General features: G+C 41.6%; 1 pseudogene; it reads left to right on the forward strand.

Annotated features, from left to right (window-relative positions):
- The first annotated feature begins 11,192 nt into the window (after nt 1-11,192).
- On the forward strand, nt 11,193-14,628 carry LOC122106967 (annotated as a pseudogene).
- Nucleotides 14,629-22,078: the final 7,450 nt, after the last annotated feature.

Below are 22,078 nucleotides of genomic sequence, written 5' to 3' on the forward strand. Positions count from 1 at the left end.
GATCTTTTCTTCTCACTTTCCTATCCTTTCCATCTTTTCCTCTTTGTTCTTCTTTATGTGACTTAACTCTTGTCCTGCACATCCTCAGATAAACCCGTAGTTAACCAGTAGACCCTACCCCCCATTGTGTACACACTTAATCCACAAACTTATTACTCAATTCAAAACCTCTGAGACTTAAATTCATTAATAGCAGTACTACCTCTTTATACCTATATAATATTTTAAGCATTTTTTTAAAGTTTTTCACATCTCCTCTATGTCCCTCCCTTTCTCTCAACATATTCATATTCCTCTATAAATAGATGGTCTTTTAATCTCTAAAATAACATTAATTTTTACGTTTCTATTTTTTTTTCTGGTCTCTTTTCATTCCCCTTTCCCTTTCTTCTTTTTCTCTCTCTCTCTACTTGCATCCTACCCAACCTATTTCCTGCACTGTGATTAGGACATAGTTAACTCTCCCTGTGCCTCCCCACACCAATCTATTCCTATTTTTTACCCACATCTCTCCCTAACCCTAATAATTTCTGGTTTTCCAAATTCTTCTCTGCGGTTCGAAGTCCTTTAACATACAGTTGTTTGATGTCGAATAGATGTATCTGTTGAACTAGATTGTATCTATAGACTATTGACTGTACAAATGCAAACTTTGGTTGATGGTTGCCTTAAGATAGTGTTCTAGCACAAAACTGGTGCTATCTTCATCTCAAATGGGCAGAGTAAGCCGGAAAAACACAAGAAAAATGGCAAATTCGGGTATCTCAATTCCCAATCTTGATAATCAGGGGTTAGAAGAGATAATGAATAATCCAGAGGAGAGTTCCCAAACAGCTCTACAAACACTGGTGGCAAACATGATAAATGAAAAGTTTGACAATGTACAAAGGATTCTGTATGAGCGTGACAGGGAGAGAGAGGAGGCATCCCAGAAGTTTATACAGGAATATCATAAGCGTGAGGAAGCTACTCAAAAACTGATACAGGATTTGCGTGAACAACTTGAGAATACTCAAAGAGAAAGGGAGGAATGGCGTGAGCAGGCTGAGAACACTCAAAGAGATCTGCAGGAATCCCACGAACGGGAGGAAGCTAATCAAAGAGTAATACAGGAATTGAGAGACCAGGTAGAGAACACACAAAGATCACTAAAGGCATTCATGGAATCCATTAACAAAGAGCTGAAGGAAGTCAGGGAGACCACAAAGGGAATGCTGAATGGAACCCAACAGAAGGAATGGGAGCCCAAAGAAACCATAACCAATCAACTAAGTGATTTGAGGACAAACACTGAACACCAAATTAAGGAAGTAAAGAAATTCATACAAGACCTAAAACAGAGCTTCAACAAAGAACTTGAAGCCATCAAAGCTGACCAACTAGAAGGAAAAGAGATAAAAAACAAAGTAGAGAGTCTTGACAGCAGGTTAGACCATGCAGAAGATCGAATCTCAGGGATTGAAGACAGCCTAGATATTATAGAGAAAGAACATACAATCATCCAAGACAAGTCCAAGAAATATGATAGATCTATCCAACACCTGGAAGACACCATCAGAAGGCCTAATCTAAGGATAACGGGTGTAGAGGAGCACCTAGAAACAGAAGTTAATGGTCTAGGAAATTTGTTTAACAGGATCCTAGCAGAGAACTTCCCAAACATGCAAAAAGATAGGCCTGTCCAGATACAAGAAGCCTTTAGAACCCCAAATAGACCAGACCAGAATAGGACATCCCACCGCCACATTATAATCCACACAGGATCAACTCAGAACAAGGAAAAGATCCTTAAAGCTGTCAGAGAGAAAAGGGTAATCACTTATAAAGGGAAACCAATTAGAATCACCTCAGATTTCTCAGCAGAGACAATCAAAGCAAGAAGAGCCTGGAACGATGTATGCCATGCCCTAAAAACAAACAACTATCAACCAAGAATACTGTACCCAGCTAAACTCTCCTTCATAACCGAAGGCCAAATAAAAACCTTCCATAGCAAAGAAAAATTGAAACAATACATCTCCACCAAACCAGCCCTACAAAAGATTCTTAAAGATGTCCTACACATAGAAAACCAACAAGACCGCAATAAAGGCCAAGAAACTGCACCCAAACTGAGAATCCAAGAACCATAGGAAGAACCCAGTTTTCGCAGCCCCCAAGAAGGTAGATAACATGGCAGGAACTCCCAAATACCTCTCAGTCCTATCTCTTAATGTTAACGGACTGAACTCTCCAATTAAGCGACATAGACTGTCTAGTTGGATTAAAAAACAAGACCCTTCTATCTGCTGCCTGCAGGAGTCACATCTTGCCCGTAAAAACAAACACATTTTCAATGTTAAAGGCTGGAACAAAATCTACCAAGCAAACGGACCGCATAAACAGGCGGGAGTTGCAATCCTAATATCAGATAAAATAGACTTCAAATTAAAATTCGTAAAAAGAGATAAAGAAGGTCACTACATACTAATTAAAGGATCTCTCCTTCAGGAGGATATTACAATTCTAAGTATCTATTCACCAAACAATGGAGCACCCAAATTTATCAAAGAAACACTACTTTCCCTCAAATCCCATATAGATCCAAAGACATTAATTGTTGGGGATTTTAACACACCACTCTCCCCACTAGATAGATCAACTCGGCAAAAACTCAACAGAGAAACCACAGATCTAAACAGCTGCATAGATCAACTAGACTTAACAGACATTTACCGAACATTTCACCCAGCAGCATCAGAATACACGTTTTTCTCAGCAGCACATGGAACGTTTTCTAAAATAGACCACATTTTAGGCCACAAAGCAAACTTGTCTAAATTCAGAAACATTGAAGTTATACCTTGCATTCTCTCTGACCACAAGGGAATAAAATTAGAACTCAACACCAAAAGCAAACCAAAGAAAGTCCGGTATCACATGGAGGCTGAACAACACACTGCTGAATCATGAGTGGGTCATGGAAGAGATTAGAAAGGAAATTCAAATGTTCATGCTATTCAACAAAAATAAACACACAAAATACCAGCTCCTCTGGGACACAGCAAAGGCAGTACTCAGAGGCAAGTTTATAGCTCTGAGCTCCTACATCAACAAATTGGAGAGATCTGAAACTAGCAATTTAATGACGCATCTAAACCTCCTTGAAAAAGAGCAGCAAGATAACCCCCAATCCAGTAGACGGAAATAAATAATCAAAATTAAATCAGAATTAAATGAATTAGAATCCAAAAAAACTATAGAAAGAATCAACAAAACAAAGAGTTGGTTCTTTGAAAAACTTAACAAAATTGACAGACCCTTAGCAAATCTTATCAGAAAAAGAAGAGAACACACCCAAATTAATAAACTCAGAGATGAGAATGGAAACATCACCACGGAAACAACCAAGATTCAGAACATTATAAGGGAATACTTCTCAAAACTGTATGCTAATAAGTTTGAGAACTTGACAGAAATGGACCTCTTCCTAGCAAATATTGACATGCCAAAACTAAACCAAGATGAGTTAAACTATCTTAACAGGCCCATATCAAGCATTGAAATAGAAACAGCAATAAGAGACCTCCCAGCTAAGAAAAGTCCAGGACCAGATGGTTTTACAGCGGAATTTTACAAGGCCTTCAAAGCAGAGCTCACACCAATTCTCCTCCAACTCTTCAATGAAATTGAAAGAGAAAGCTCACTACCGAACACATTCTATGAAGCCATCATAACCCTCATCCCAAAACCAGGCAGGGACTCATCAAAGAAAGAGAACTATAGACCCATTTCTTTGATGAACATTGATGCAAAACTTCTCAACAAAATTTTGGCCAACCGACTTCAACAATTCATCCAAAAAATCATACACCACGATCAAACAGGATTCATTTCAGGGATGCAAAGCTGGTTCAATATACGCAAATCAATTAATATTATTCATCACATCAACAGGAGCAAGAATAAGAACCACATGGTTATCTCAATAGATGCAGAAAAAGCATTTGACAAGATCCAACACCCCTTTATGATGAAGGTTTTGGAAAAATTAGGAATCCATGGAACATTCCTCAATACAATAAAGGCTGTATATGACAAACCTACAGCCAGCATTATACTCAATGGTGAAAAACTAAAGCCATTTCCTCTTAACTCAGGAACAAGACAAGGATGCCCACTCTCTCCACTTCTCTTCAATCTAGTATTAGAATGCCTAGCTACAGCAATAAGACAAGATGCAGACATAAAGGGGATCCAAATAGGGAAAGAAGAAATAAAACTCTCCCTCTTTGCAGATGACATGATCTTGTATTTAAAGAATCCCATAGACTCCACTCCCAAATTACTCAAGCTGATTCAAAACTTTGGCAAAGTAGCAGGGTATAAAATTAACCCCCCAAAATCCATGGCTTTTCTGTATGCCAACAATGAGAAAAGTGTGGCTGAAATTAGGAAAGCAACTCCATTTGTAATAGCCCCACAAAAAATAAAATACCTAGGAATTAACTTAACTAAAGAAGTGAAGGACTTCTATGATGAAAACTTTAAAATCTTGAAAAAGGAAATCAACACAGAACTTAAAAAATGGCAAAACCTCCCATGCTCCTGGATTGGAAAGATTAACATTGTGAAAATGGCAATACTTCCCAAGGCTATCTACAAATTCAACGCAATACCTATCAAAATTCCACCCTCATTCTTCAAGGAAATAGAAGAGGCAATCCAAAAATTCATATGGAACAATAAAAGACCCTGAATAGCAAAAACGCTCCTCAATGGAAAGAACACTGCTGGAGGAATATCAGTACCAAATTTCAAACTCTACTATAAAGCCATAGTAATCAAAACAGCTTGGTATTGGCATAAGAGCAGACCTCAGGACCAATGGAATAGAATTGAAAACCCAGAAATGAACCTACAGACCTATAGCCAGCTAATCTTCGATAAGGGAGCTAAAACAATAGAATGGAAGACAGACAGCCTCTTCAGTAAATGGTGCTGGCAAAACTGGTTAACTACATGTAGAAAACTAAAGCTAGATCCTTCTATATCACCCTGCACCAGAATCAACTCCAAATGGATCAAAGACCTTGAACTCAAAGCAGACACTCTGAAAACATTACAGGATGGAATAGGAGAAACCCTGGGTCTCCTCGGCTCAGGCCGAAATTTTCTGAATAGAGACCCGGAAACACAACAAATCAAAGAAAGGTTGGACAAATGGGATTGTATAAGGTTGCAGAGCTTCTGCAGGGCAAATGACATAGCTAGCAAGATCAATAGAAAGCCCACGGATTGGGAGAAGATCTTTACTAGCCATACAACGGACAAGGGTCTCATATCTAAAATATACTTGGAACTCAAAAAATTAAACCACCCAACAACAAATCCTCAAAGAAACAACTGCCCAATAAGTAAGTGGGCGAAAGACTTAAAGAGAAGCTTCTCTGAAGAAGAAAGAAGGATGGCCAATAGACACATGAAGAAATGCTCACCCTCCTTAGCCATAAAAGAAATGCAAATCAAAACAACATTGAGATATCACCTCACTCCAGTTAGAACAGCAAAAATCAAGAACTCTAACAACAACAGATGCTGGAGGGGATGTGGACAGAAAGGAACCTTACTTCATTGTTGGTGGGAATGTAAACTTGTTCAACCACTTTGGAAAGCAGTATGGAGGTTCCTCAAAAGACTCCATATAGAGCTCCCCTATGACCCAGCAATCCCACTTTTGGGCATTTACCCAAATGACCACAAACAAGGCCACACTAAAGCTACCAGCACAACTATGTTTATTGCAGCATTATTTACCATAGCTAAGATATGGAACCAACCCAGATGCCCCTCAGTAGATGAATGGATCAAGAAGATGTGGTATATATACACAATGGAATTCTATGCCTCCATCAGAAAGAATGACATTGCCCCATTTGTTAGGAAATGGAAAGGCTTGGAAAAAATTATATTAAGTGAAGTAAGCCAGGCCCAAAGAAACATAGGTCCCATGGTTTCCCTTATTTGCAATATCTAGTATAGGTATGAGTCAAGCGGAAAAAGTCAGAGAATGTGATGTTAGGAAAACGAACCCTCAAATATGTATTTTAATGTTTTTGTTTCTTTCATGCATGTGTTTCTAACGCATTTATAATATGATTTCTTTGTTGCTTTGTATGTCCCTCCCCCACAGTGTAACCCCCGCTTTCACTATATTTGATGTCAGTATAACATGTGGAGGAGACGGGGACAAACAAGTCGTTTAAGGATTCAGGTGGACCTGTTGCAACAATGGGAAGTACAAAATGTCATGTCAAAACCAGCTTTACAATGTCCTTGGGGGGGGGGGGGGGAGGGGGGGTATGATTGGGTGGGGGGGAGGGGGGAGGCTGGGAAGGGAGGTGAAGGGTAAACAAAGGAGGAGGCTGCAATGCTTGGTAAGAAATGTATGCATTTTCCTGCCCATGTAATTGTAACCCCTCTGTACAGTATGTTCTCAATTAAAATAAAATTAAAAAAAAAAAAAAAAGAACTCTAACAACAATAGATGCTGGAGGGGATGTGGACAGAAGGGAACCTTACTTCATTGTTGGTGGGAGTGTAAACTTGTTCAACCACTTTGGAAAGCAGTATGGAGGTTCCTCAAAAGACTTCACATAGAGCTCCCCTATGACCCAGCAATCCCACTTTTGGGCATTTACCCAAATGTTTACAAACAAGACCACACTAAAGCTACCAGCACAACTATGTTTATTGCAGCATTATTTACCATAGCTAAGATATGGAACCAACCCAGATGCCCCTCAGTAGATGAATGGATCAAGAAAATGTGGTATATATACACAATGGAATTCTATGCCTCCATCAGAAAGAATGACATTGCCCCATTTGCTAGGAAATGGAAAGACTTGGAAAAAATTATATTAAGTGAAGTAAGCCAAGCGCAAAGAAACATAGGTCCCATGGTTTCCCTTATTTGCAATATCTAGTATATGTATGAGTCAAGCAGAAAAGGTCAGATAATGTGATGTTAGGAAAATGAACCCTTAGATATGTATTTTAATGTTTTTTTCTTTCATGCATTTGTTTCTAACGCATTTATAAGATTATTTCTTTGTTGCTTTGTATGTCCCTCCCCCACAATATAACCCCTACTTTCACTATATTTGATGTGGGTATAATTTGTGGAGGAGATGGGGAAAAACAAGTCATTTAAGGATACAGGTGGACCTGTTGCAACGATGAAAAGTACAAGTTGTCATGTCGAAAACGAACTTTACAACGTTGGGAGGGGGAAGATTGGGGGGGTGGGGAGGGGGGAGGCTGGGAAGGGATGTGAAGGGTAAACAAAGGAGGAGGCTGCAATGCTTGATAAGAAATGTACTCATTATCTTGCCCATGTAATTGTAACCCCTCTGTACAGTATGTTCACAAAAAATTAAAATTAAAAAAAATAAAAAAATAAAAAGAAAACAAACAAACAAAAAAGTATATATCGTTCTCTTTATTTTATGGCTTTTAAGGTTTTGCCTCCAGAGGACAGTTGGTAACATCTGGAGGCGTATTTGGTTGTCACCACTGGCTGTAGGGCTCCTGGTATGCAGTTGGCCAAAGCCCAGGCTGTTTTACAATTTACATAATGTTTAACTAACATGGAAGGATTACTTGGTATCAACTATGAGTAGCGCTGAGGCTGAGATCTGCTTTAGCCAATAGGCAATCAGACCTATGAGAACCCTCTGCAGCTGCAAACTGCTATATTCTTGCTTTCCAGGTGGATTTTTCTAGTGGGACCACCATTCTTGGGAATGTTAGTCTGTACCAAGCTCTCACCATATGTTCTTAAGACAGGTGAATGTTATCAAAGATACTTTAGCAAATATGGAAAGGAGCCGGCATGGATGGCTCACACCTGTGATCCTAGCCACTCCAAAGGCTGAGATCTGAGAATCATGGTTCAAGGGGAGCCCTGGTAGAAAATCCCATGAAACTCTTATCTCCAATTAACCATCAAAGAAAAAAAGCCAGAAGAGAAGCTATGGCTCAAGTGGTAAAACACTATCCTTGAGCCAAAAAAAAAAAAAGCTCAGGGACAGTTATCTAGGCCCTGAGTTCAAGCTCCAAAACTGGCACAAGAAATAAAAAATAGAAACTTTTTGAGCTAATTTGACCGAAATGCAAGGACATGGTAAATATGGAAAGACAGTGGGCAATGATGATGCGGAAGAGTTTTTTGTTTGTTTGTTTTGACAGTCCTGGGCCTTGAACTCTGGGCCTAGGCACTGTCCCTGATCTCCTTTTTACTCAAGGCTAGCACTCTTCCACTTGAGCCACAGCGCTACTTCTAGCTTTTACTGCTGGTTAATTGAACATAAGAGGCTCACAGACTTTCCTGCCTGGGCTGGCTTTGAACCTTTATCCTCAGATCTCAGCATCCTAAGTAGCTAGGATTACAGGCACAGCGAGAAAGGGTTTCATTATACATCTCCCCATGCAGGTGACCTCAACCAGCGGGTGGTAACAAACTTGGCACATTAGGCTACCTCTGGGGTTTATAAGAATAATTTATTTACAGAAGATAACAAAGTATCTACAGGACATTCATATGTATGAATGTTGTTAGAATTAGATACCCTTCAAAGGTTCTTTGAATGTACCCACTGGCTTGGGTCACATGGGTCCCAAATCATTTTTATTTCACTTTGAATATATTTACCTAGTCCTGATAAGTTTAACCCATGTGGAATGTTATTGTCTCTTGGTTTCAAAGTGCAAATATTTTGCCAAGCTCTTTGAAAAGCACACATTTTTTTTTTTATTAGGCTGCCATCTGAGAGTAGAAACAGCCTATAAGAACAGATCTCTCGAGCTGTGAAGGTGGCTCAGTGGTAGAGCGCTTGCCTTGCATGCATGAGGCCCTGGGTTCAATTCCTCAGCACCACATAAGCAAAAAGAAAAAAGCCGGAAGTGGCGTTGTGGCTCTAGTGGTAGGATCCTAGCCTTGAGCTGAAGAGCTGAGGGACAGCGCCCAGGCCCAGAGTTCAGGCCCCACGACCAACCAAAAAAAAAAAAAGAACAGATCTCATTGAAGTTAAGATAATCCCATCTACTATTCCATCTGACCTTCCACTGATCTTCGAATAGTAGGATTTTGCATTCTGAAGTCCTGGCTGTGGGGTGAAAGGGAGAAAATGCATTTGCAAGTAGCATCCAGATCCAAGTCACCTTCTTTTTCCTGGGCAGCATTTTTGTTGTGGTGGTGGTGATGGTTGTGGTTGGTCGTGGGGCTTGAACTCTGGGCCTGGGCACTGTCCCTGTGCTCTTCATCTCAAGGCAAGCGCTCTACCACTTGAGCCACAGCACCACTTCCAGTTTTCTAATGGTTTATTGGAGATAAGAGTCCCACCGACTTTCCTGCCTGGTCTGGCTTTGAACCATGATCCTCAGATCTCAGCCTCTTGAGTAGCTAGGATTACAGGCGTGAGCCACCAGTGCCCAGCCATGGGCAGCATTTTTCTTATATCTTAAACTGTCCTCTGAAGTTCCGTTCCATCCTGTCACAGGACTGTCTTTTAGCTTTCCCTTTCTCTTGGTGATACTGGGGATTGAACTCAGAGCCTTGCATTTGCTGGGCAGGTGCTCTACCACTTGAATCTCACCTCACCCCTTTTATTTGTAATTTTATTTTCCAAATAAGGTCTCACAACTTTCTCCAGGCTGCCTGTAAACTCATGATCTCCCTGTCTCTACCTCTTGAGTAGCTGGATTATGGGTATGCATCACCAGTTCTGGTATCATTTAACTTTTCTGAATTAAAAAAACAAACCAAACCCCAAAACAGTGCTCAGTCAAATCACATGAAGGTAACAAAAATGATTTAAGTTTTATTTGAGTTTGTCTAGGACTATGAAGAACTCTTGATTTGTAAGAGTCACTTCTAAATGGGACAGGAGTCCAAGTGGTATATGAAATCTCGGATGGAATTTCCAGCCTTAGTCTCCTCCCCTGGGGTGCAGCCCTCCCTGCCAACACACTCTAAAGGATCCCTAGCAGCAGCCCACACTCCAGGCCTGGCTTGCTTTTATTCCTAAGCTCACTAGTGTCAAGTCTCATTTTTTCAGGATCTCTATAGTCATTAGATTCCTAATGGGATTTAATGAGGTATAAAGAAGCTATCAGTCAGTCAGTCTTGTTAGATAATAAACACTGTGTCTTCTTATGGAACCTCTTTATTGTTTGTATTGGGTTTTGTTTTTGGTGTTCATAACAGGCTTGATCTCTAGCCCACAAACTCTCACTTGGTTCTCACTCTTGCTCATGACAGGTGCTTTTCCACTTGAGCCACACCTCCAGTCCAGCATTTTGCTGGTTAATGGGAGATGAGATTCTCTTACACTTTTCTGCCCAGGCTAGTTAACCTCCAACATCAGTTCTCATCCTCCTAAGTAGCTAGGCGTGAGCCACCAGCACCAGACTTATTGGGATCTTTGTTGACACCTAAGCTAGCTGGCCTCTGTGGGCTGAGAACTTGTAGACTTTTTACTGTCCCTCAAATATCACACTGAGGCGTGCCTTGTTGTATCTGTGGAGATGATTCTTCCCTTTTGGCTGCTCACAGGCAGGTGGGAATAAAATGATTGCATGGCATGAAAATTCTCCCTTCCTCCCTCCACCCCTCTTCCCACACCCCCAGTCTTGTCTGCCCTCCTGAATGACAGGAAAAGCACACTAAGCTACTCCAACTGAGCTACTCTGAGCAGGGCCAGGACTGTGTCTCATCACAGCTTGGACCTCCACTGAGCCAGGCTTTCTAGGGCATTGGCCACATGGTAAATGGTAACAGTGAACAGGGTGCAGCAGCAGGCAGCAGTAAGAATGTTTACCATGTGTCAGAGTTCACACAAAGTACATATTTTTAACACAGGCACCCACAAAACCACCTTGATTGTTTTCTCCTTATTTTATAAAGACTGAAACAGAAAGGTAAACTCACCTGGTCAGGTTACATAGCAAAGCCAGTATGGAAACCCACACAAATTCCCACCTTCTCTTCTCTCTGGGGATCAAACCCAAGGCCTCATACTGGACCACTAAGCTATACACTCAGCCCCACACAAGCCTCTCTTTAGAACCTCTACTCTGCTATCACCAAATATGATGTCCTCCTAACATTCACCAGATCTCAAAAATAAAGCAGAAAGCAAAATGGCACCATGTCTCCAACAGCCATCTTGAATTGGTGAGAACATGGGCAGTATACAGAGAATCAGACAAAAGAGAGAAGAGACCGGAAAGCCATTTCTGATAAGGAGCCACCCGTGACGCTATTAGGCTTTGCTGGCTAGCCTAATAGCTTAGGGTTTAGCTTTCCATGGCAGTAACTCAGCTCTGCTGTCATGTGAGCATGGCTAGGATCTAATAACCCTGTGCTTATGGACACTGAAGTTTGAAGTTCATATAATAGTCACATCATAAACTATTTTCATACTTTAATTTTTCCCCCTAATAACTCAAAAGGGCAAAATCATTTTTAGCTCTCATGTTGTATAAAAATGTTTTGCAGGTCACACTGGATCTTCAGTAGATTTTGGCTAATGCCTGGCAGGAAGAAAAGGAGGTAAGTTGGACTAAATTCAGTGATAAATGTTTACTCTGAGCCAGGGGCGGACAATACAATGCCCAACAGACAGGACTAGTGTCCCATGACTGATATTAGAGCAAATAGAAGCAAAATTCCAGGGAGTAAGAGACCCCATTAGGGCAAAAGAAGTGGCTCCCAACCTAGCCTGGGGAAGATAGGAAAAGCTCACCAGAGAGCCTCATCGGTTGCACCATGACCTAAAAGGTAAAGGGGAACTCATTCAGAAAAGACAGAGGGAGATAGAAGGCCTGTGAGCTCAAGAAAAGAGTTCAAGGGTTGAAATCCAGTCCCAGCTACTCAGGAGGCTGAGGCAGGAAGATTACATGAATCTAAGATTTCCAGGCCAGCTTACATGTCACATCAAGATGTGGTGGTGGGGGGGGAGGGTGTGTGTATGTGTGTGGGGTGTGCACGTGCACACATACATTTAAGTTTAAGACCCCATGTGTTCATTATTAAATATCAGGTAAGTCAGTGTTTTCTTTAGGCTTCCCTTTCCTTATGTGCAAAGTAGATATCATGTCAATTTTCACCTCCCACGTTGGTGTGGTGGAATGTTAGCTATAGTTCAATTCTGCTGTCCTCCATTTGTAAGGTGCATTGAATTGGTTGGGATGAACAGTCCATTATATTCCCTCCAGCCCTGAAATACTCTGAATTCTTTTATTTTTCTTCCAGTCCTGGGGGCTTCAATTGAGGGCCTGGGCACTGTCCCTGAGCTTCTTTAGCTCAATGCTAGTCTTCTACTACATGATCCACAGTGCCACTTCCAGCTTTTTCTGTTTATGTGGTACTGAGGAATCAAACCCAGAATTTCATGCATTCTAGGCAAGCACTCTACCACTAAGCCACATTCCCAACCCAACTCTGAATTCTTTTTGTTGTTGTTGTTGGTCATGGAGCTTGAACTCTGGGCTTGAACCCTGTCCCTCAGCTCTTCAACTCAAGTCTAGCACTCTACTACTTGAGCCACTGCACCACTCCTGGTTTTCTGAGTGGTTTATTGGAGATAAGAGTCTCAAGGACGGGGCTGGGAAGATGGCTCAGTGGTAGAGAGCTTGCCTTGCATGCCTGAGGCCCTGGGTTTGATTCCTCAGCACCACATAAGCAAAAAATGAAAAAAGCCAGAAGTGGTGCTGTGGCTCAAGTGGTAGAGCGCTAGCCTTGAGCTGAAGAGCTGAGGGACAGCGCCCAGGCCCAGAGTTCAGGCCCCACAACCGGACCAAAAAAAAAAAAAAGAGTCTCAAGGACTTTCCTGCCTGGGCTGGCTTTGAACTGTGATCCTCAGATCTCAGCCTCCTGAGTAGCTAGAATTACAGGCGTGAGCCATCGGCACCTGATCCTTATTTTTAGATCTAAGTTATCAAGACACTGCTCTTCAGTTGAGGTATTGTTACTTTCAACAGAGACCTGCTTCAGGACAACAGTGACTGTCCCATGTTGAAGAAGAAATGTCCCTGGTGACACCAGTGGTTGTGATGAGCACCTTCTCTGGAGGAAGAGAGCTGCAGGATGACATATTCCTGTAGGAAGACCATGCTGAGGTGACAGTCTTCATGTGACATTGGTCTGAAAGAAGTGCCCAGCTGTGCTTGCCTGATGATCAGCTGATCCCTTGGCCCAGTGACTTTTGTTCTCAGCTCCGCCCAGTCCTTTCAGGATCAGAGAAGAACTTCAGATTCAGAGTGACTGCCCTCCTCTTCAGTGAATCTTGTTGACTTTTACTGCTGTCTGAAAATAAAGATGTCATTGCTAGGCATCGGTGGCTCATATCTGTAATCCAAGATACTCAAAGGCAGCTCAAGCAGAAAAGTTTATGAGACTCTTCTCTCCAGTTAACCAACAAAAAGCTTGAAATGGAGATGTGAGCACTAGCCTTGAAGGAAAAAGCTAAAGGAGAGAGAGCCCAGGCTCTGAGATCAAGCCCCGGGGCCAGCACAATAAATAAGGAAATATATCTATACATAAATACATAAACAAATGCATACATAAATACAGAGTTACTAAGGATTTCTTCAGACTGGGCCTAGACCTGACTTTGGCAATGGTGTGAAATCAGAAAAATGATGGATGAAGAAGAAGTAGTAGGAAGACGAAGCAGAAGGTGTCCACCTTTATCATGGGGCTCCTAGCTAGCTCCATAACACTTTCATCCTTGTCTACCAATTATACAAAAAATATCTGGTAGTGGGAAAAGTCTCCAGTGCTTCAGTCCTCACAGAAGTCTGTGACACAATTGTGACCTGGCACAAAAGGTGTTGGGTAAAAGTGATATCACGGAGACATAGAATTTGTAAGAGTGCTTGACCCTAAACAATTACATAATGAAATTCTGTCCAGAGATGAAGCTGCCTTCCTTTGACCTATATCATGGTTGTCCACAAAAACTTTGATATATTCAGAAGGCTGTTTAAGGCTATCTACATACCCCCAAATATCCACTGTATTCACGTGGATGAAAAGGCCACGGTTGAATTCAAAGAAACCGTGGGACAGTTACTCAGCTGCTTCCCAAGCACGTTTCTGGCTTCCAAGATGGAACCCATGGTCTATGGTGGGATCTCCAGGCTCCAGGCTGAGCTGAACTCCATGAAGGATCTGGTGGCCTTCAAGGTCTCCTGGAAGTACCTCCTCAACACCTGTGGGCAAGATTTCCCCCTGAAGACCCACAAGGAACAGCATCTGAAAGGAGGTAAATAGAAGACTATTATCCTAAGGTACTGTCCCCAGCCCATATTAGAGGAAGGACCAAATAGTACATATGGAGCCAAGATACTGGGGTTCTCCTTTCCTGCTATGGGCTGGACTGAAAACACCTTGCTCCTCATCATCTCATTGTTTACTTTGGCTCTGCCTGTGTGGCCTTTACAAAGGAATTTGTTCATTTCATTCTTGAAGACTAGAGCGCCCTTGATTTACTTGAGTGGTTGAAAGATGCCTGTTCTCCTCATGAACATTTCTGGGTGACACAAGTATGTGGGCCAGGTTTCAGTTCGGCAGGAAGGTAGCTCTGAGTGTAGTGTGGTGATGCTACTGCTGGTGGTGATAGTGTAGTCTGTGTGTGTGCATGACATAAAAAAAAATGTTCTTAAAACTGGATACTGGTGATTCACACCTATAATCCTAGTTACTCAGGAAACTGAGATCTGAGGATCCTGGTTTGAATCCAGCCTGGCAAGAAAGTCCATGAGATTTTTATCTCCAATTGAGCACCCAAAAAAAGTCAGAAGTGGAAGTGTGGTACACTAGCCTTGAGCCCAAAAAGCTCAGGGCAGTACCTTTTTCCTCACACACAATTCAAACTTGTAGCAGAAAATCTAGAACTACAGAAAAATATGAACAAGAGAAACATAAGTGCACACAAGACAAACTGACAATTGTTTAACTCTCTTTTGTTTGCTTTACATAATTTGCCATACTCACTATATAACTTTGGATTCTGCTACTTTTACATAGCAACATAGCATAACAATTGCTAATGACTGCATTGTTTTGAATCATGCTTTTGATCCTGTACTACATTGTTTTCAATCATGCGTGTGCACACATATACACATACTCATGACTAGGAGGTAGTTTTATTTCAATATAGTAAAAGGGGTAGAACTGTATGAGTCATTTTTTAAATCACACTAGCAATATTGTTACTGTTGTGTTTTTTTTAAATACTTTTGCAAAAGATACAGAATGCCAGACAATGAAGAAATGGATCAGATCAAAAACATATATCAGATTGTTTTTTATCAGAGCCCACTGACAAGTTTGTCAGTGGTTAATTAAGCATCTTGTCTGGTTTTCACTATGTAAAATCCTGCTTTAGGCTGGGTGCTGGTGGCTCATACCTGTAATCCTAGGCATAGGAAGCTGAGATCTGAAAATCAGGGTTCAAAGCTAGCCCAGGAGATTCTTCCTTTCAACCAACCAGAAAACTGCTTGAAGTGGATTTGTGGCTCAAGTGATAGAGCAACAGCCTTGAGTGAAAAAAGCAAATAACAACAATCAAAAAAACAAATAAGAGAAACCCATATAAGGCCCTGAGTTCAAGCCCCAATATTGGCACACACACACAAAAAATCCTCATGGATGACTAACATCAAAAAGAAGGAAATACCTTCCCACACTCAGTTTTACCACATTTTATTGTTATTTTCTTTAGAATTAAGACCTGCCTGTTTGAAAGATGGAAACACGTACAATTCTTGATACATATGCCCAAATTGTTTTTTTAAACTATGTTCTAGTTATCCATCAGTCCACCAGTGTCCAGGACAACTTGTTACACTACCTGTCCACTAACACTAGAGATCCCTTCATATTTCTCTTTAGAATCTGCTTGAATGAAAGAATTGCAATCATTTGTCATTTCTCATATGTGGGAGGGTGATTTTTTTTTTTTGTCCATTGTGGGCCTAGAACTCTGGGCCTAGGCACTATCCCTCAGCTCTTCAGCTCAAGGAGAGCACTCTACCACTTGAACCACAGTTCCACTTCTGGTTTTCTGGTGGTTAAATGGAGATGCATTTCATGGAGTTTCCTGCCTGGACTGGCTTTGAACTGCAGTTCTCAGATCTCAGCCCCCTGAGTAGCTAGGATTATAGGTGTGAACCACCAGCACCCAGCAGAAGGTGAATATTTTGCACATGTGTTTTAGCCATCTTTTGTGGGCTGCTCTTTCTGTGCAATGGGCCTGGGATTGAAAAGCTGTATTGGGGCTCATGGAGTGGAGCCTTTGGGTAGGCTAGAAAAGAAAGAATAAGGGAACTGAGGAAACAGAGAGAAACCTGGGAGAGCAGGGGAGAACTGAGTTCATGTGGATGAATATTATGGAGTTATGACACAGGTGACTGCCTGGGGAAGAGGTTTCTGCGCTGATGTTTTGTTTTGTTTTGTTTTGTTTTTCTGGGTCCGGTCATGGGCCTGAACTCTGGGCCTGGGCGCTGTCCCTCAGGTAAGCTAGCGCTCTACTACTTGAGCCATAGCGCCACTTCCGGCTTTTTTTTTTCTGATTATGTGGTGCTGAGGAATCGAACCCAGGGCCTCAGGCATGCAAGGCAAGCGCTCTACCACTGAGCCACCTCCCCAGCCTCTGCTCTGATGTTTTGGTGTACCTCACTCTTTCATGCACGCATTCAACCTTGACTGTTCAGACACCTGCTCCTCTCCTTCTCCGTCTCCAGCTCCAAACCCTGGGTCTGTCCAACTATGACACACACACTCACACACTCACACACACACACTCACAACTAGGAGATGGTTTTATTCCAATATGGTAAAAAAGTATAAAGTTACATGAATCATTTTTGAAGCAGTCTAGTAATATCATTACTGATGGTTGCCTTTTTTATATATACTTTTGCAAAAGATGCTAAGGAGGAAGCTGAGTTGTCTATCTGCACCTAACACAGGGCAGCAGAGGATGAGGGAGGAGAAAACCAAACAAGCCCATTAAAGTTGTTTTTCTAGCTGGACACTGGTAGCTCAAGCTTCTAATTCTAGCTATGCAGTAGGCTGAGATGTGAGGTTCAAAGCTCAAAGCCAGCACAGGTAGGAAAACCCCTGAGAATCAAATTTCTAATTAACTAGCAAAAAGCTGGAAGTGGAGCTGTGGCTCAAATTGTAGCCTTGAGTGAAAAGCTAAAGGAGAGTGTGTAAGCCCCGAGTTCAAGTATTTTTGACTAGCTCTTGGTCTTTCCCTTCCCAACAGGCATATATTTGAATGAAACACCCATTGTAGTCTGTGGGAAGTCAGTCTGGACTTGAGGCTATAGAATTTCTCACTAGGAATTAAATGTGAGGGCAGAACCTTAAGCACAAGGGGATCTGTGCAGGGGATCCAAGATCTCCCTCTGTGAAAAAGGCAGCTTTTAAGTGGGTAAAATGAAAGGGAGTCCCAGGAAGATAGCAGAAAATCATTATCCTGAGCTCCATGTCAGAAGGTCCCAGCAGAGGTTCATATCCATCAGGGCAGTCAACTATCCGCCTGAGCAGATGGCTTCTGGTGACACGTGTGAAGTTAGAAGCCCTCCTATAGAGATGGTATCAAGTATCACTGTGTGTGTCCCTCATACCTCGTTCTAGGACTCCAGACACGGGCTGGTCCCTGTACGTATGTATTTTCTTCTCTGAGGGCAAGGTTTGGAGTGACACAAACTGACCTTCAGAGGCAAATTGACCTTTGCACTTTAGCATATCCAAGTTTGTAGTTTTACTTATGCGGCGGCACCTTAACTCCCTTTAACCAGGCCGACTGTCTTCTAGCAGAATGCTTCTGGGCAAATTTCCCTTGCTGAAGTCTCAATAGAGATTAACTTGCTGGAAAGCTCCTGGAGGGAAGAAATACTGCTTAATCTCTCATGGCGCCTAAAACAGGGTAGGCTTATATTCATTTTGGGTGCACTTGTTTTATATTTGTGAAGCCTAATATAGTGCCTGGCATAAAATTAAGCACACAAAATAGATTGAGCAAAGAATGAAGTGTTTGGGGATATAGCAGATTTGTTTACGCATGTATTCAGTCAGTTAGTGCCAGTACTAAGACTTAAATTCAGGGCCTTTCTGTTCCTTAGAGCTTTTTTTGCTCAAGGCTACTAGTACTCTACCACTTGAGTCACAGCTCTACTTCCAGGTTTCTGGTGGTTAACTGGAGATTAAGACTCTCACAGACTTTCCTACTTAAGACTGGCTTCTAACTGTGATCCTCAGATCCCAACCTCCTAAGTTACTATGACTATAGGCACCAGTGAGATTTCTATTTGTAAAGAGTTTTCAAAGCCGGGAACTGGGGACTCACGCCTGTAATCCTAGCTACTCAGGAGGCTGAGATCTGGGAATCATGGGTTGAAACCAGTACAAGCAGGAAAGTCCTGAGACTCTTATCTTCAATAAACTACTCAGAAAAAGCTGGAAGTAGTGCTGTGGTCCAAGTGGTAAAGTACTACCCTTGACCACAAGGAGGCTGGGGGATAGTACCAGCCCTGAGTTCAAGCCCCAGGACAGGAATATATATATATATATATATATATCCTATTATATCCTATATATTCAACATACATTCAATATATATATATTCAACATATATTCTCTCTCTCTCTCTCTATATATATATGTATATATATATTCAAGAGTCCTTGGGTGTTGTTTTATTTTGTGATGTGTCCACATGGCACTCTGATTTCCATTCATCTTGTTAAATCCTTGGTATCTGTGTATATCCTACTTATATTTCACATTATGAAAGGATGATGTCTATTTCTAACTTTATGGCTTAGGTGACCTCCCTCAGCATCTTTCAGGCAAGTGGAAATGTTTCCAGAATAGAATGAGATATTAACACTGTCTGGACTTTAAACTGTACTTTTTTTTTTTTTTTTTTTGGTGGGTTGTGGAGCCTGAACTCTGGACCTGGGCGCTGTCCCTCAGCTCTTCAGCTCAAAGCTAGCAATCTACCACTTGAGCCACAGCCCCACTTCCGGCTTTTTCTGCTTGCGTGGTCCTGAGGAATCAACTCATGCATGCAAGGCAAGCACTCTACCACTAAGCCACCTTCCCAGCCCCCGAACTATACTTTTTACTTCATTAATCACTCACAAAAATTCCTGTGAGGTATTAGCTTTCTTTGGTAACAGGAAAGGCTAAAAATGAAGCCCTAGGCACTGCAGAAAAGTACTTGAAATTCTATAAAAACTTGTCTTCTGACGTTAAAAAACACAATTACTAAGTGAATCTAGGGCTACTAAGCTTTATGAACTCAAAGCTAATTTTCTGATTTCTTATATTTTAATTTGGGAATTTGCTGAAACTTTTCAACAAGGATCTTTTCCCACCTGGTAACATCTTGAACTATGTTTTTTTTTTGGTGTGTGTGTATATGTGTGTACGCATGCATTCATGCACATGTGTGCGCTGGTACTAAAGTTTTAATTCAGGTTCTGGACACTGTTCCTTAGCTTTTCTGCTCAAGACTAGTGCTCTACCATTTGAACCACAGGTCCACTTCTGGCTTTTCAGTGGTTAATCAGAGATAAGAGTCTCACTATACTTCCTGTGTGAGTTGGCTTCGAACTGCAATCCTCAGATCTTAGCCTCCTAAGTAGCTAAGATTACAGATGTGAGCCATTGGCTCCTGACTCCAACTGTGGTATTGCTTTGCACTATGTTCTCTGACAAGCAAATATGCTTGGAAGGCAGAGAGGCAATGTCCTTCTTATTCTTAGTGATCAGAAGCTCAGCATCTCACTTCAAAATCACATCAACAACTAGCCAGAGTGGAGAGAGGAGGAAGAAAAGAGCAGACTATAGTGGGGAAGAAATCAAGTCTCCTCACTTGGAGCTCTTGTTCTACCTTCTCCCCTTTTCCCCATAATACCCAGTGTCTAAAATTCACCTAACCTAGTCAAGCACGAGTGGCTCAGGCCTGTAATCCTAACGACTCAGGACTCTGAGATCTGAGGACTAAGGTTCAAAGCCAGCCCAGGCAGGAAAGTCTATGAGACTTGGATAACCAATTAACCAGCTGAAACAAAAAAAAAAAAAAAACAAAAAGATAAAAACACAGAAGTAGAGCTGTGGACCAAGTGGTATAGTGCCAGCCTTAAGCAAAAAGCTAAGACAGAGTACCCAGACTCTGAGTTAAAGCCGCACTACTGACACAAAACCAAAAGAAATAAAATATACCCAGCCTACAAATGCATTCAACCTTTAAAATATATTCAACTTATAAGAACCACCCAATTCAAACTTGAGGGAAGTTAGACTGTTAGAAAGTTTATAGTTCAAGGTTCAGACTCTTCAGACTTCTCCCTCAGCATTTAAAGCATTTCAAGCCTGAGGTTATTCAGGAACTTTCAATGTGCAAAAAGAAGTCCTAAAATACCATTCCAAGGACATAGCTAGCAATATCAATAGAAAGCCCACAGATTGGGAGAAGATTTTCACTAGCCATACAATGGACAAAGGTCTCATATCTAAAATACACTTGGAATTCAAAAAATTAAATCCCCCAACAACAATTCCTCAAAGAAACAACTGCCCAATAAATAAGTGGGCTAAAGACTTAAAGAGAAACTTCTCTGAAGAAGAAAGAAGGATGGCCAATAGACACATGAAGAAATGCTCACCCTCCTTAGCCATAAAAGAAATGCAAATCAAAACAACATTGAGATACCACCTCACCCCAGTTAGAATGGCAAAAATCAAGAACTCTAACAACAACAGATGCTGGAGGGGATGTGGACAGAAGGGAACCTTACTTCATTGTTGGTGGGAATGTAAACTTGTTCAACCACTTTGCAAAGCAGTATGGAGGTTCTTCAAAAGACTTCACATAGAGCTCCCCTACGACCCAGCAATCCCACTTTTGGGCATTTATCCAAATGTTTACAAACAAGACCACACTAAAGCTACCAGCACAACTATGTTTATTGCAGCATTATTTACCATAGCTAAGATATGGAACCAACCCAGATGCCCCTCAGTAGATGAATAGATCAAGAAAATGTGGTATATATACACAATGGAATTCTATGCCTCCATCAGAAAGAATGACATTGCCCCATTTGTTAGGAATTGGAAAGACTTGGAAAAAATTATATTAAGTGAAGTAAGCCAGGCCCAAAGAAACATAGGTCCCATGGTTTCCCTTATTTGCAATATCTAGTATATGTATGAGTCAAGCAGAAAAGGTCAGATAATGTGATGTTAGGAAAATGAACCCTTAGATATGTATTTTAATGTTTTTTTCTTTCATGCATTTGTTTCTAACGCATTTATAAGATTATTTCTTTGTTGCTTTGTATGTCCCTCCCCCACAGTATAACCTCTGCTTTCACTATATTTGATGTTAGTATAATTTGTGGAGGAGATGGGGAAAAACAAGTCATTTAAGGATACAAGTGGACCTGTTGCAACAATGAGAAGTACAAGTTGTCATGTTGAAAACGAACTTTACAACTTTGGTGGGGGGGGGAGGAGGATTGGGTAGGGGGGGGCAGGGGGAGGCTGGGAAGGGATGAGAAGGGTAAACAAAGGAGGAGGCTGCAATGCTTGGTAAGAAATGTACTCATTATCTTGCCCACGTAATTGTAACCCCTCTGTACGGTATGTTCACAAAAAATAAAAATTAAAAAAAATACCTTTCCAGTAGAACTCTACCTGTCCCTTACTCTGGTCAGCTCCAGCCTTACCTGGCAGCAATGACACTTTTGTTTTTGTTTTTGGGGTCCTGTCATGGAGCCTGAACTCTGGGCCTGGGCGCTGTCCCTCAGCTCTTCAGCTCAAGGCTAGCACTCTACCACTTGAGCCACGGCGCCACTTCCGGCTTTTTTCTTTTTGCTTATGTGGTGCTGAGGAATCGAACCCAGGGCCTCATGCATGCAAGGCAAGCGCTCTACCAATGAGCCACCTTCCCAGCCCAGCAATGACACTTCAATTGGGTGAATTTGGAAAGATAGTCTCTCTGGC

The sequence above is a fragment of the Dipodomys spectabilis genome, unplaced genomic scaffold, assembly GCF_019054845.1.
Source record: "Dipodomys spectabilis isolate Male_0828 unplaced genomic scaffold, ASM1905484v1 ptg000045l, whole genome shotgun sequence".
Lineage (NCBI taxonomy): Eukaryota > Metazoa > Chordata > Mammalia > Rodentia > Heteromyidae > Dipodomys > Dipodomys spectabilis.